General features: G+C 37.8%; 1 long non-coding RNA gene across 1 annotated transcript; it reads right to left on the bottom strand.

Moving 5' to 3' along the window:
• Nucleotides 1-680: 680 nt before the first annotated feature.
• Nucleotides 681-5,249, bottom strand: LOC123583229. The gene is made up of 3 exons (XR_006704797.1): nt 5,239-5,249; nt 2,148-2,153; nt 681-914 (listed from the first exon to the last, which is right to left on the bottom strand). It is a non-coding gene; the product is annotated as an uncharacterized LOC123583229 (long non-coding RNA).
• Nucleotides 5,250-17,170: the final 11,921 nt, after the last annotated feature.

Below are 17,170 nucleotides of genomic sequence, written 5' to 3'. Positions count from 1 at the left end.
GCCCACCCACACTATAGAGTTAATCTGCTTAATTTAAACTCTACTGACTTAAATGTTAATCTCACTAAAAGATACCTTCACAGAAACATCTAGAAAAATATTTTATCAAATATCTGAGTCCCAATGACTAGCCAAGTTGACACATTAACTATCACCCAGGGAAAAAAAGAACCACTGTTATTGTTCTGGACATATGTGTAGAATAAGACCGCATCACTTTGGATTCAAGGTCATTCACTTTGGTCTCATGTCATTCAGTGATACATATACTTTTTTTTCATGCTGTATTATCTATAATTAAGTATAAAGACTTCCAATTATGTCACCTAGAGACTGTTTTACCCACTGCTCTGTGTAGCCACCAGTCTCTTGTCTCTCTTTTCAGCAATGGTGAGGCAGATACCCTTTCCATGGGGAAGAGAAATCCATGTTTTTTTCCCCTTTATCAATAACAAAAATGTTGGAGAGCCAGGTGGCAAAGCTGTTGCCATTGGCATCTTTCACATGAACTACATCAACAGATGTAGTCTCTCTCTGTTGGTGATCACACCAATTCTTCCCAGGTCAGCACCTCTGGGCACCATATACAAGATTACCAGAGTCAAACTTGATGAAATCTGTAATTTCTTCAGTCTCCAAATCAATCTGAATGGTGTCATTCTTCTTGATGAGGGGATCAGTTTAAAGGATGGTGAGAGCATCATGGGTTACTGGATGAGGGATTCCTTTTGTCCCCACAAAGATCTTTCTCACTTTGCAAAACTTACACTTGGCCTCCTGAGGTGTAATCCAACAAACAGCAAAGTGACCCTTGGTGTCACAGATCATATGGAAACTCTCCCCAGTCTTGTCAATGCTGATGACATCCGTAAAACCAGCAGGATAGGTTATATCAGTTTGGACTTGCCATCAATCTCAATAAAACACTGTATGCAGATCTTCTTTACTTCATCTCCTGTTAGCACATACTTAAGTTTGTTCCTTAGGAAAATGATAAGAGGGAGATATTCTCTCATCTTAATGGAGACCAGTAGATGGATGAGGCACAAATACACCAGTCAGTTTATCCAACGCCTAATGCTTTGGAGGTGCTATGCGCTTCAGATGCTGCTTGGGACCATGAGCCACAACTGTACTAGGCATGAAAATTATATGCAGTGATATATATACTTTTAGTTCATGGTGGTTGTTTTTTTTTTAACCTCGTTTTCATTTTTAGGAGGAAAAACAGCCTTGAGCATCATCAAAGTTTGGGCTCTTTTTGCCACAGTGACTAATGCATTTTGTAATTACCTCATTAGCATAAAGGTGTGTAGGAAAGGTTTTTTCCTAGGCATTCATGGAGGAAGAAAATGTAGGCCCATCTTCTTTTACAGACCTGAATCAAGAAAGGCTACTCTCAGGACCAGGTCTTAAGGGAGCTAACGAAGAGAGCTAAGATGTGAAGACATCTTTGCCTAAAGGTTTTCAGCTGATTTTACTTCAAACAGTCTAGTCCATTCACAATAGAAAAGAAAGATCAGAGTTCAGCCGTGGCGGAAATAACCACAAGCTACTCATTCTGTGTCAGAACATGATGCTGTTTCTTCTTCCAGGGACAGAAATGACACTCATATCTTGGATCCAACTTCTAATCATGAAGCCGTGAGCAGGAAAATGAAAGCCAGTCTTTCATGGGGCTGATAGATGTCTTTGCCCTCAGGGCTTTCTAGTTCTCTGGTTTCTCAGGAATATCAGCTGGGAAAGGATATGAATCTCCAGCAAAACAATCAGGAAAATAGTGAACTGAGCCATTTGATAATCATAATGATGATTAATTAAATATCTGTTTTGTACTAGATGCCGTTCTGAGTACCAGGAAGACAAGATGACAAAACATGGCCCTTGCTCCTCAGTCTAGTGAGAGCAATGAGTGAGAGAATTACATGGAAAGAGTTAACAAACGCAAAGGGATATATGACTGTCTGAGGGTCTAGAAGGGTTTCACAGAGGAGGTGGCCTTTGACCTTCACCTTGGAAGATGCTTTAAAGCCCAGCAAGAGGAGTAACAGGAAACAGGATTTTAAGCGTGTCTGGGTGGCTCAGTTGGTTAAGCACCTGACTTTGGCTTAGGTCCTGATCTCACAGTTTATGAGTTCAAGTCCCACATCGGGCTCTCTGTTATCAGTGCAGAGCCTGCTTTGGATCCTCTGTCCCTCTTTCTCTTTCTTTCTCAAAAATAAATAAACATTAAAAAAAAAATAAGAGGAAAGAGAGGATTCCAGAAACTTGGAGTTTATTTTTTATTTACTCATTTTATTATTGATTATTGAGTACTGAATATTCACTTAGAAAATATGCAATGTGCCAAAAAATTTTAAAGAAGCCAAAAACAATGACTCAAAAAAATGACCTATAACTCTGATATCTAGAGGCAATACTATAGCAGTAATTACTTTGCCATAATTCCTTATTTTCTCTTTCTATGCATTTTAATATAAAATTGTGTTTACACTATATTTATAACTTTGTATATTGTTCATTCTTTTTTAAAAAATGTTTATTTACTTTTGAGAGAGAGAGAGAGAGAGACCGTGAGTGGAAGAAGGGCAGAGAGAGGGAGACACAGAATCCGAAGTGGGCTCCAGGTTCCATGCTGTCAGCACAGAGCTCAATGTGGGGCTCTAACTCACAAACCATGAGATCATGACCGAAACTGAAGTCAGACGCTTAACCGCTTAACTGACTGAGCCACCCGGGCACCCCTGTTGATTCTTAAAAACATATACTATCACTAAAAAACTTGTTATACCAATATTTGATAGCTTCTTCAAATCTCACTGGATTTACCATAATTGTGTAAGCATTAATCTATTATGGATTTTTGTGCTCCAAATTTTCATTTATATAAAGCATGTTATTGTGTGTCAATTTTTTCACATTTTAGAAGTGGAAATCCTGGATTAAAATATATGAACATTAAAGGATACAAAAATACTGATTTGAAGGGGCACATGTACCACAACGCTTATAGCAGCACTATCAACAATAGCCAAATTATGGAAAGAGCCCACATGTCCTTGACTGATGAAGGATAAAGAAGATGTGGTATATATATACTATGAAATATCACTTGGCAATCAGAAAGAATGAAATCTTGCCATTTGCCACAATGTGCATGGAACTAGAGTGTATTATGCTAAGTGAAATAAGTCAGAGAAAGACAAATATCATATGATGTCACTCACATGTGGAATTTAAGAAACAAAAAATAAGTATAGCAAATATAAATAAAACACACAGATATTTAAAAATCACTCAGACCTCAATAGGTAAATGGCATGAACCACCAGTTCACGAAAGAGCATAATAAAACATTTAACTTTACTAGAAATAAAAGAAATACAATTTTTCCTATTAAATTATCAAATATTTTTAAAATGATACTATTCTAGTAAGCTATACATTTGAGATTAGGCACTTTACTGAATGTATGCTGAAATCCATTTAAGGAAACAAAACAGATGGGGCGCCTGGGTGGCTCTGTCAGTTGAGTGACCGACTCTTGGTTTTGGCTCAGGTCATGATCTCACATTTCATGGGTTTGAGCCCCAAATTGGGTTGGGGCTGACAGTGGGGAGCTGACAGTGGGGATCCTGCTTGGGATTCTCTCTCCCTCTCTCTCTGCCCCTCCCCTTCTCATGCATGCACACACTCTCTCTCTCCCTAAAAATAAGTAAATAAACATTTTTTAAAGTATATGAACATTATTAATGCTCTTGACAACTAGCCATATCTTCTAGAAAGGTTGCAATAATTTAAATTATCACTAGCATGGTATAAAAGTGTCTTTATAACAAAATGCCTATCAACATTGCATAGAATTTTGATGGATTTCAGCATACATTCAGTATAGTGCTCTAATCTCAAAGATATAGCTTACTAGAATAGTATCATCTTTTAAATATTTGATAATTTAATAAGAAAAATTGTATTGCTTTTATTTCTAGTAAAGTTAAATGTTTTGTTATGCTTATTAGACTCTTTTGTGAACTGGTGGCTCATGCCATTTATCTATTGAGGTCTGAGTGATTTTTAAAAAACTGTATATTCTATTTATATTTGCTGTAGATATTTTTCTCAGCTGGCTGTTTTTGTTTTTTTTTCCATTTTCTCTGTTACAATTTTTGACAACCAAAGCTTTTATTGTTTCTATTGTTTGTGTGGTCAACTTTTTCAATCTTTTCCTTTGTGGTTTCTTTCAAGTAGAATTCAAAATATTTTTGAATTTCTTTGAGACTTCTTCTTTAACTCATGGATTAATTATATGAGTGTTTTTTGATATCCAAATATTTGGGGGATTATCCAGCTATCTTTATGTTATTGATTCCTAGTTTAATTTAATTGTTATCTGGGCATATTCTTCGTATGATTTCTATGATTCTAAATTTATGAAGGTGTGTTTTATGACCAAAAATATGGTTCATATTGGTGAACGATCCCTGTAAGCTTGAGAAGAATGCGCATTCTGTTGGTGTTGGATGGAGTATTCTGTACATGTCAATTAGATCTGGTTGATTGATAGCCCTGCTTAGGTTATCTGTATCCTTACTGATTCACTGCCTGCTTGATATATGAGTTACTAGCAGAGGGGCATTGAAGTGTCCAGCTCTAATTGTGGATTTGTCTATTGCTCTTTTCAGTTCTATCAGTTTTTGACTCCTGTGTTTTGATGCTCATTGTTAGGTATATGTATGTTTAGGGTTGTACTGTCTTCTTGGAGAATTAAACCCTTTATCATGTGTATAATATCATGTATATAAGGCCCCATTTTATTCCTGATAACCTTCCTTGCTCATAAGTTGGCTTTGCCTGAAATTAATAGAGATACTCCAGCTTTCTTTGATTAATGTTAGCATGGTATGTCTGTCTTCGTCCTTATAATCTATCTGAGTGTTTACACATAAAATAGGTTTCTTATAGTTAGGTCTTATTTTTTTTAAGCCACATTGACCATCTCTGTCTTTAATTGGTGAATTAAATTGGTGAATTAATATTCAGACTTTCAAAGTAAAAGCGTAGTAGGGTTCCTGGAGATAAAGACCACCAAAATGTGGGGGCTTCCCCCCCAAACTGTGGTCCCCAGGATTTTCTCACTCATATTAGTCCACAATTCAGCCTCTGGAAACTCATTCAAAATTACCATTTAACTGTATAATTCTTTTTTTTTTTTTAAGTTTATTTTTGACAGAGAGAGACAGAGCACAAGTAGGGGGAGGGGCTGAGAGAGAGGGAGGTACAGAATTCGAAGAGGCTCCAGGGCTCTGAGCTGTCAGCACAGAGCCCAACGTGGGGTTCAAACTCACGAACCGTGAGATCATGACCTGAGTTGAAGTTAGACGCTTAACCAACTGAGCCACCCAGGTACCCTAAATATACAACTCATAATTGACCAATGTCAATGGAAATTTAGAGAAGGAGATAATGACTCAACACCAAAAAGATCATTTGTTTTCAGATACAGAACTGTGGTATAAGCATTGCGTCTAACAAGTCTCTATGAAGCATCCCTATAAAATAGATTTGTTTCTATGGACACTAAGAAACACTTTGCCTCCACTTTACACTTACAGAAGACCTCACAGAGCCAAGTCCTGGGAGCAGAGAGCCAAGCAGAAGTGATTTGCAAAGCAGAGTGGCCTTTCCTGCAGCCGCTTGAGCTATGCATCTGGGGAGAGCGGCTGGCTCTAAGAGCTTCTCAAAAAACAGCAAACTAAGCATGAATTTTATTTCTTATACCAAAGCACCCTCCCTTTATCCTGCTTGTGGCTTTGTCTATATCTATTTCAAGCTACTCAGTTTACAGATCTAGCCAATGTCACACCGTGTCATTATGCCATAAAAGAATTTCACGGTTCCTGTGTATACCTCCTACCTTCTGACTGCAGCAAGTGAAGAAAGATTCCAGTCCAGTTTAGAGAGCACAGTAAGAATCAGGACAGCTCTGAGTGAAGTCGACTGAACAGCCTCTCACCACTCACCAATAGGACAACTAAGTGCATTGTGCTAATTATATTACTGCAAGATTCAAGCCACAACAAAACAACAGTAATCCAGACAGTGAGGTACTGGCTTAAGGGAAGACATATAGATCAATGGAATAGAACTAAGAATCCACAAATAAACCTTTACGTTTCCATAAGGATGTCAAGACAATTCAGTGGGGAAAGAATAGTCTTTTCAACAAATAATGCTGGGACAACTGGATGTTCAGATGCAAAAGAATAAAGTTGGGCCATTATTTCACAAAATACAAAATAAAAAATTAACACAAAATTAACACAACATTAAAGACTTAAATGTAAAAGCTAAAGCTGTAAAATTCTTAGAAGAAAACCTAGGCATAAATCTTCATCACCTTGGATTAGGCAGTCATTTCTTAGATACAACACCAAAAAGCACAAGTGACAAAAGAATAATAGACTTTATCAAAAATTGAAACTTGTAGGGGCGCCTAAGGGCTCAGTCGGTTAAGTGTCTGACTTAGGCTCAGGTCATGATCTCACAGTTTGTGAGTTTGAGCCCCACCCCCACCTTGGGCCCTAGGCTAACAGCTCAGAGCCTGGAGCCTGCTTCAGATAATGTGTCTCCCTCTTTCTCTGCCCCTCCCCCACTTGTGCTCTGTCTCTCCCTCTCTCTCAAAAATAAATAAACATTAGAAAAAAATCAAAACTTGTATGTTTCAAAGGATACAATCAAGAAAATAAAAAGAGGGGAGCCAGGGTGACCCAGTTGTTAAGCTTTCGACTTTGGTTGATGTCATGATCTCATGGTCCGTGACTTCGAGACCCACATCTGGCTCTGTGCTAACAGCTCAGAGCCTGGAGCCTGCTTCAGATTCTGTGTTTCCCTCTCTGCCCCTCTCCCACGTGCACTCTGTCTCTCTCTCTCTCTTAAACAAATAAACATTAAAAATAAATAAAGAAAAATAAATAAAGAACAATAAAACACAAGGAGTGGAAAAAGATATATATTTATAAATCATATATATATAATTAAGGAATTGCATAATGAATGCATAAAGAAGTCTTATAATTCAGCAACAAAATAAAAATAATCCTTGAGGGCCACCTGGGTGGCTCAGTCAGTTAAGTATCTGATTCTTGATTTTGGCTCAGGTCATGATCTCACGGTTCGTGAATTCAAGCTCCATGTCTGGCTCTGTGCTGACAATGCAGCCTGTTTGGGATTTTCTCCCTCTCTCTCTGCCCCTCCAGCACCCCCTTCTCAAAAATAAATAAATAAACTTAAAGAAAAACATTCTTGAACCCAAATCTTGGTTTTTAATATCATTCTTCAGTGGCATCAATAAAACGAACAGGACTCCTTGGAGAAATGGTTGCTTCTACAACTGCAAGAAATACCGTACACAAAATGGCCCTGGAGCATATTATAGTGCCAGAAAGTAAGGAAGTGCTCACACACACACACACACACAATGATGGGGATATGTCAAAGGGACCCAGGAACCAACTGAAAAGGCTCTCAACAGCTTAAGTTGGAACAGTTGAGCAATACAAGAGATAAAGTAGTATTGCGTTATAAACCAAAATATAAAGTAAATATCTATGAGTTCATATAACTATAAATAGATGATAGCTAGATAGCTAGATAGATGATAAGAAGAGACAAATCTCATGCACAGAGGAATACCAAATAATTTATGTAAATATTCTTCCCTCAAGAGGTGATGCATATCTCCCTACTCCTTAGATGTGGGTTGTGCATAGTGACTTCCTTGCAAAGAGTATAGTATGGAAACGGAGAGGAAAGAAGCTGTACAAACACTATCTCAGGCAGGTCTCAACGTTAATTAGCATCAACAATGATAAGCCATGTCATAGAATATGATGAAAATAGCACTTCACCTCTGTGAACTTACTCTGCAAAACACATTATCCCAGTCTAATCATGAGAAAAAACATCAGAAAATCCCAATAAAAGAACATCCCCTGAAACACTTGAGCAGTATTTCTCCAAAGTGTTGAGGTCATCAAAACCAAGGAACATCTCAGAAACTGCCACAGACAAGAGGAGTCTGAGACATGACAACTAAATGCAGTGTGGCGTCCTGGATGGGATCCTGGAATAGAAAAAGGACATTAGGTAAAAGCTAAGGAAATCTGAATAAAATACAGATTTAGTCAATAATAATGCATCAGTATTGGTTGCCTGATTGTAACAAATGTATCATAAGATGTTAATAAAAGGGAAAACTAGGTAGAGGGTACACAGGACTCTCTGTACAATCTTCACAATTTTTCTGTAAATCTAAAACTGTCCTTTAAAAATTTTTTTTTTCAACGTTTATTTATTTTTGGGACAGAGAGAGACAGAGCATGAACGGGGGAGGGGCAGAGAGAGAGGGAGACACAGAATCGGAAACAGGCTCCAGGCTCTGAGCCATCAGCCCAGAGCCCGACGCGGGGCTCGAACTCACGGACCGCGAGATCGTGACCTGGCTGAAGTCGGACGCTTAACCGACTGCGCCACCCAGGCGCCCCTAAAACTGTCCTTTAAAAGTTTATTTTAAAAAGACACAATATACAAAGTTTAGAAACAACGCAGTTTAAAAACGGGCAAAGATCTGATAAGACATTTGGCAGAAAGAGTACACAAATGACCAATAAGCACATGAAAAGATGTTCAACACCATTTGTGTATAGGGAAATGCTAATTAAAACCACAATGAGATATCACATCACTCCCACTAGGATGACTATATAATCAAAAAAGGTAGACAATATCAAGTGTTGAAAAGGATGCAGAGGAAACGGAACTCTCATACATTTCTGGTAAAAATTAAAATCCTGCAACATAGGGGTGCCTGCGTGGTTCAGTCGGTTAAGTGTCTGACTTTGGTTCACGTCATGATCTTACAGTTTGTGGGTTGAAGCCCTGTGTCAGGCTCTGTGCTGACAGCCTGGAGCCTGCTTCAGATTCTTGTCTCCCTCTCTCTCTACCACTTCTTTCATCCATCCCTACCATCCCTTATGGTAATCATCAGTTTGCTCTCTAGAGGTAAGAGTCTATTTTTTGGTTTGCCTCTTTTTTTCTTTGTTTGGTTTCTTAAATTCCACACATGGGTGAAATCACATGGTATTTGTCTTTATCTGACTTTTTTCACTTAGCATTATACCTTCTAGGTCCATCCATGTTGTTGCAAATGGCAAGATTTCATTCTTTTTTATGCCTGAGTAATATTCAATTGTATCCATATACCGCTTTTTCTCTTTCCATTCATCTATTAATGGACACTTGGGATGCTTCCATAATTTTGGTTATTGTAAATAATGCTGTAATAAACATAGGAGTAAATATATCCTTTTGAATTAGAATTTTCATATTCTTTGGGCAAATATTCAGTAGTGGAATTACTGGATTATATGGTAATTCTATTTTTAAATTTTTTGAGGAACTCCATACTGTTTTCCCCAGTGGCTGCACCAGTTTGCATTCCTAGCAACAGTGCATAAAGGTTTCCTTTTCATTGCATCCTCGCCAACACTTGTTATTTCTTGTGGTTTTGATTTTAGCCATTTAAACAGGTATGAGGTGATATCTCATTGTGGATTTGATTTGCATTTAAAAGGAATAAAATATTAATATATGCTAATACATTAATGAATCTTGAAAACATTATGCTAAGTGAAAGAAGCCAGAGATAAAAAAGCTATATACTGTATGATTCCACTGTTATGAAATGTCCAGAGCAAACAAATCCATAGAGACAGAAAGCAGATTAATAGTTTCCAGAGGCTGGAGGAGTGGGAAATGAGGAACAACTATTAGTGGATACAGAGCTTTTTTGGGAGGGGTGATGAAAATTTTCTGGAATTCAGTAGTGGCAAAATTTTGTGAACATACTAAAATACACTGAAATCTAAAGAGTTACACACTTAAAATTGATAAACTAAGAAAGATAAGTTTCAAACTGTACTATGAATTGTCCTGACCATTTTCCTTCAAAGAAAGGAGGAAGACACATGATACATATGTTATTTACAGAGAAATGAAGGCACCAAGTGGACAGCTGTGCTGTCATCATCTCGATCAGAAATTACTGGGCTCCTGCTTTAGGTAGGACATGGATGAACCATGTTCTTATGGAAAGTAACGCAGGAAAAGACATTCTTTCCCTTCATCGATTGGGGGTTCTAGGATTAACACAGAGGTCATTTCTATTAAAATAAACAACTAATGGAAGCTTGGTTGACTTTGACCACTTATTTAGAAAACTGCAAGCTCATTGTGATTTCTCATATCAGAATTGTCTGTTAATGCAGCTGAAAACATTAGATCTACTCTGCACTCACCATTTATATAGCTGCATAGAGTAGTCCCCACTTCTATGGGCAAATGGAATAAAATCCCAGAAGTCAGGCTTGAGCAACAAACACCTACAACAAATGATGCTTTTTTGTTTGTTTGTTTGTTTGTTTGTTTGTCAAGGTCAAAGAATCAATGCTTCAGCATGAGTATTTTTTAACTGGGGAGAGAAGGGAGGCTACCTGGTCTCCCATTTCTGAGGAAAACAACATTAGAAAAGAAGTAGGAGCACCTGGGTGGCTCAGTCGGTTGAGCATCCAACTTCGGCTCGGGTCATGATCTCACGGTCTGTGAGTTCGAGCCCTGCGTCAGGCTCTGTGATGACAGCTCAGAGCCTGGAGCCTGTTTCGGATTCTGTGTCTCCCTCTCTCTCTGCCCCTCCCTCACTTGTGCTCTGTCTCTCTCTGCCTCTCAAAAATAAAATAAATGTAAAAAAAATTTTTTTAAAAACGTATGGCTTGAATCTCATTTTTCTTCTTTATTGATTTTTAAGTGTACGACTCAGTAGATTTTATTTATTCACAAAGTTGTGCCACTATCTAATTCCAGGAAATTTTCATTGCCCCCAAAAGAAACCCTATCCCCATGAGCAGTCATTAAAGCAATGAAGAAAATGCACATGATGACAGCATGAAGCTTCCCTCACAGTGCAGGGAGAGACCGTCACGTGTCTGACCTGCATTCTCAAGGGAGGGGAGAGAGCCAGAGGAAACAGCCATTGTGTCAATGACTCCAAATCAAATCAAGGGCTTGTCTAATTTGTTTTCCCTGTATGTTTTTTTCTTCTCTCCTGCTCTTTTCCTATCTCTGCAATCTCTCCTCTTTTGCCGTGACCATCTCTCCCACTCTACCCTCTCTCCTTTACTCTTTTTCATGCTCAGACATACTGAGACTTCATGGACTCTTCTCCTCTTCTCCATTTCCACCTCCTTCTCTAAGCTCTTCTTCCTCTGCTCATCTCAAAATGTTGATGTTTTATGTCCGTGTGTGTGTGTGTGTGTGTGTGTGTAAAAAGAAAAGCAGAAGTAAGTTAGTCTATGTGACTCTCTGCTTGGCTAAGAACAACAGGAGCTACAAATGTCCCTTAAATATTAGTCCCCTCTTCTTAAAATCAGGCAGAAGTGTTTGGGTAAACAAGAAAAGACATGCAAAGAGTTACAGAGGTATTCAGTACTAGAAAAGGAAAATCTCCTTTCTCTAGATTATGGTTCAAGTCCGAGTTATTCCCTGTGACTAGAGGTTAGTTACTCTGTATTTGCCATAAGTAAACTGATTTTGGGGGGGGGGGTAGGATGATTTTTTAAAAGATCCATAGATGATTGAATCTCTGATTAAATAAAATCTCTGATAAAACATAAAGAAAGAACAACAAATGAATGTACTATATATGCTTATTTTCACAAAGAAAAGTTACCTATGCTTTTCAAAATGTGACAGTGTGAACTTGGGAGCACAGCATTGCACGTGACTGTGAAGCTCTCCAGCTCTGTGTCCTCTCAGCGCCTCCAGGGAGCCAAGGCTCTCAAAGGTATGAGCGCCCCGGCCTGCTGAGGACACTGCAACACTCCTGCCCTCTCAGTGTGGTCAGCATACAAGGTAAGTTCTTTTAAGTTTTTTCTTAACTCAAAGGTATAGTGTTGAGAGAAAAGAGACTAGATTCAGAGGGAAAATTAGAAATAACCAAAGCTGCAAGAGCAGGACAGGAATGCCTTTGAGCCAAGCAGCAACATGGACCAGTAGCCCTTTGTGAGCTCTCCGAAAGGGAAGGGCTCAGCTTCTAAAACAGTGTAACTATTCATCTTTAAAACACCACAGAAATTTAAAACACCCTGTATTTCCAAGTATATTCATGTATCTTCTAAGGTGAACAACAACAACAAAAAATGTAACTGCAATCCCCCATGTCTATCCTGTTTCCTCACCAAAGCTTCTCCTGGTAGAAAACCTGGAAGCACTCATCACAAATATATTTCTTTCTTTTCTTTTCTTTCTTTCTTTCTTTTCTTTCTTTCTTTCTTCTTTCTTTCCTTCCTTCCTTTCCTCTCTTTCTTTTCTTTCTTTCTTTCTTTCTTTCTTTGTCTTCTTATTTATTTTTAAGTAGGCTCCTGTAGAGCCCAGTGAGAGGCTTGACCTCACCACCCTGAGATCAAGACCTTGAGATCAAGACCTGAGCTGAAGTCAAGAGTTGGACGCTTAACCGACTGAGGCACCCAGGCACCCCCACAAATGCCTTTATAATGCCATGTTGTTGCAATTTTAAAAAGAAAGGTGAGTAGGCACAATGGACCCCAGACACATGAAGGGCAGTAGCCCACAGCAAATCCCAGTGGCTCAGAGCCTTGGGTCCCCCAACAATGATTTAGAAGCACTGGACTGGAGCATTTCTAAGGTACCACCAGGTGCTATAATTTTATCATCTTATTAAGCCATATAATTGGTAGCAGAGCTTATAAGCTTTAAAAAATGATAGATTATAGATGATAGATAGATAGATAGATAGATAGATAGATATAGATAGATGATTCTCTTGTATACTGAATCTCTTTTATGCAGATGTACAAGTAGGCAACACTATAACAATATTAATGAATGCTAAAACTCACAGTGTTTCCATAAGAAGTAACTCAAATGTTGAAATAAACTAACCCACCTCTACTTACCCCCCCTCCTCAAAATTACCATCTGACAGTTTTAAACATTCTCTTCACTGGAAAGGTTTTTTTAAAGGTTTTTATTTAGAAAGATTCATTCCATATAGGCTTAGAGAATGATCATAATGTATGGAGCCAGAGACCATGAAGTCCAAGTTCAGGCACAGTTCTCAGAATTTTTAGGAGGAAGGGGTAGGTAGGCACCAGTAATTCCTCTTAAATTATAGGACAATGTGCCTGCCATATTGTAGATGCTCAAAACTGTTTTGTTGAATTAGGACAGAACACAATACAGTGAACACAAACATAAAGACCCTTGAACATACAGAATTCTCATGTACAATCATGTATAATACAATGAATGGAATTTTACCTAATTTGGTATAGTTAGAAAATTTTTCCTCATAACAGTTAAGCTATTCAGAAAGGATTACCTCTCCAGCCATTTTTGGACCTTGCGCATGAAACACGCTGTTTTTCCATGAAGGGATCATACACAATGTTCCAGAGGGCCACTGCAGACTTGACGTGTGAAGAATCATGGATCTAGAGAGTAATGCAGGGAACAACTTTCCAGCACCTGGGACTCACACAGGATGAACAAATAGATTTGTGGATGTTCTGGGTGAAGAGATCATGTGGATCAATAGTATAATGTTTAAGGAATGTTTTTTCCATGCTCTCAGGGGCACTTATCCTCACCTTACGGACTGGGATTGGTCCCAGATAGCTGTGTCAGCCAATCCAAACACGAATGGACTTGTGCTGTTCCTCATTTTGTGCCCCTTCAGACTGACCTCTTCTTGGCCTTTTGGACACTAACCATATGGTGAAATGGAGATACAGTTCAATTGTTCTCACCTTGACTGCTATTTAGAGGTCTAGATTTCAAGATTATTCCTGTATGCTAACAAATATACCTTGGGCTTATTTATTTTTTTGTTAGTGCCCATACTCTTTTCTACTCATGCTCCCACATTTCTGATAGACTCTGAAGTGTCAAACTAGGCATATTTTTAAAGCAGTTATTATAAATAGGTCATGAGAGGCAAACACAGAAAATGTCACCAACTCTCAGTGGCACTAAAAGTAATGTTTCAAAGAATAATTGACTCAAAGTGCTTCCTTGCTGGGAATGCAAAGGCTGAGGCAACAGTGAAAGTAGTTTAAGGTACCCAATTCAAAATGGGCATTTAGGACAACCATCAATCCTTGCCCAACCACCAGTCCTTTGACTTCCTCCCATGGAGAAATCAGCTTCTGAATTGCTTTGCTGTAGTTGAAGGAGTGTTATGTAATTCTGATTCTGAGTTTTCCAGTTAGGATAAAGGAACCATGGGAATAAACTGTGTGTCAATGAAGGGGGCAAAAGGAGAAGAAAAGTGGTGATAAAAGAAAAAGAAAGTGTAAAAGAAATAAAGAGGGATGTTAAAACAAGCAAACGAACAAAAGCTACCTCCTGTCTCAAACACCGTAGCATAGAAGTGGCTTCTGAACTAGTGGAGGCAGAGTACTGACTTGGGCCTGTCGTGTACAGACCAGGATCTCAGCCAGCTCCAGGGAGGAAGCTCCTCACGCTCCATTGGAAACACTAGCTGTTCCCTGGACCAAAGAAATTTTGTAGTAGGATTTTCCCTTCTCCATGTGAGACTGAGGAAAAGGGGAGCAACACAGTTAATATTTTATGGAAGTAAAATGGAAATAACCCATTTATTCTGTTGCTATATCCTTCCCAAAATCATGGTGTTAGAATGTTCTCTCTCTCTCTCTCTTTTTTTTTTTTTTTTTTTTTTTTAATCTTTTGAAGATAGTAGATGCTCGTTGCTTTTTGTTTGTTTGTCTTTTGAGGTTTTTTGCTAGGTCCTTTTAAATTTCCAAATGGGAACTACAATATTCAAGATTTTCAAAACTTGCCTGACTATACAACTCTTTTATTGAAAAGCACTTAATAAAAACTATTTTTCTATTAACATTTTTCTATTTTTCTGTTAACAGTTTTTGCTATTTGCTTTTATTTTGCTCACTTGACAAAATTTATAAGTTGGGAAACTCCCTTGCCCGATTTTAGAAATATATATCTTACTGACCTGTGAAATACAATGATAACCCGGGGGACATTTGTCTAAAATGTCTGCCAAAGGGGTACCACAAGAAGTCAAATCCAATGTCAGTAAAATGTGTTCAAAACAGGTATCACTGTCGAAAAATTTTTTAATGACTACAAGTTTCCATGATACAAAAAGAAAAAAAAACAGATATCTCAAAAATAACAGTGGAGCCACTTAGCAGGTGTAAAAATAATCATTTTCAATTGCAAATAATGTGCAAACATGTCACTCCTTGAAAAATTAGATAGGAATAGTTAATGAAAAATCTATTTGTTACTTAAAGTCTATTTGTTATCTTTATATGCTGAATTTTTTTCTTTTTTCAAGTTTTATTTAAATTCCAGTTAGTTGGGGCGCCTGGGTGGCTCAAGTGGTTAAGTGTCCAACCTCAGCACAGGTCATGGTCTCATGGTTCGTGCATTCAAGCCCCGCATCAAAATCGGTGCTGACAGTTCAGAGCCTGAAGCCTGCTTCACATTCTGTGTCCACTTCTCTCCCTGCCCCTCCCCTGCTAGTGCTCTCTCTCTCTCTCAAAAGTAAATAAACATTTAAAATAAATAAATAAATAAATAAATTCCAGTTAGTTAACATACAGTTTAATATTAGTTTCGGGTGTAGCATTTAGTGATTCATCACTTATATATAATACCCAGTGTTTACCACAAGTGCCTTCTCAATCTCCATCACCCATTTAACCCATCCCCCCACCTACCTCCCCTCCAGTAACCATCAGTTTGTTCTCCATAGTTAAAAGAGTCTGTTTTCTGGTTTCCCCCTCTCTCTCTCTTTTTTTTAACCTTTGTTCATCTCTTTGTTTCTTAAATTCCATATACGAATGAAATCATATGGTACTTATCTTTCTCTGACTGACTTATTTCACTTAGCATAATACTCTCTAGTTCCGTCCACATTGTTGCAAATGGCAAGATTTCATTCTTTTTTATGGCTGAGAAAAGTCTATTTGCTATTAAGGATTGCTGGCATCATAAATCTTTTTCTTCCTTTAATAGTTGTAATAATCACCCTTTAAAAAGCTAAAATAGCAATTTTCTTTTATTTCAACAACTTCAATAAAAAGTCAGAGCAAAATATTAATACCAAGTTTAAAACTCTTCATTCTTGTAGTCAAAAAGCTACTTCACCCACAAGTGTTAGTAATGTCAGTAATGGCATACATCTCTATACTTTCCTTCTAATATATTTTAGGATTCAATTCTATGTTACTAATTGCAAACCCAATTACCTGCAACTCTTGCTTCCTGGACAAATTTCTAAGAAAACAGACCTAAAGTCTAATACTGAGATGTGAGTGTCCCTAAAGGCTTACAACAATGGTCTGGATATCATTATAGAACCAGGGTATTGGAAAGTAATCCAGAAATAACTCGGTTCACCATTTCTCAACAGTGTTTCTATTACATGCTTTTCAATAAAAGAGTTATATAGTTAGGCAAGTTTAAAGATCCTAAATAATCTATTTCCCCCTGGAAATTCACAATACACATTGGCATATTAAAAGTTCTGCAAAGTCTTGAACTACAGAAATCTCTTTAACTCAGTTTAATCCAATTTTCCCAAACTTTCTTTAGCACAACCATTCATGAATGAAACACACTTTGGGAAACAATGATCTAAGACAACCTATTTTATGTATTGAAAAACTAGGGCCAGAAAAAGTTTAAGAGACTTGTTCAAGATTACCCAAATAGGTAGTAGCAGTCAGTCCCAGAATTCAGACCTCCTGGGTCCAATATAGGGCACTTTCTATGATCACACTCTGCCTTTCTTCCACCTCATAGAAACCTTGGAAATTATTACGGAAAGTCTGTTATGAAAATGAAACCGAGAAAACCCAAGTAGATACGAGTATGTTCTTATTAATTTCCATGCCTTTCCAGCTGATATTATCAAAACATTTTAAAATCTTGGAGGTGTATAAATAAGGAAGGGAGGCTTGTAATTGATAGATGGAGTGGGAAAATTGCCTTTTCCTCAGGCTATTGTTATTCAGATTATGTTTATATGTATGAAAAGTTGAAAAAA

This window comes from Leopardus geoffroyi, chromosome B1 (assembly GCF_018350155.1).
Source record: "Leopardus geoffroyi isolate Oge1 chromosome B1, O.geoffroyi_Oge1_pat1.0, whole genome shotgun sequence".
Lineage (NCBI taxonomy): Eukaryota > Metazoa > Chordata > Mammalia > Carnivora > Felidae > Leopardus > Leopardus geoffroyi.
This window is presented reverse-complemented; position numbering and strand designations above follow the sequence as displayed.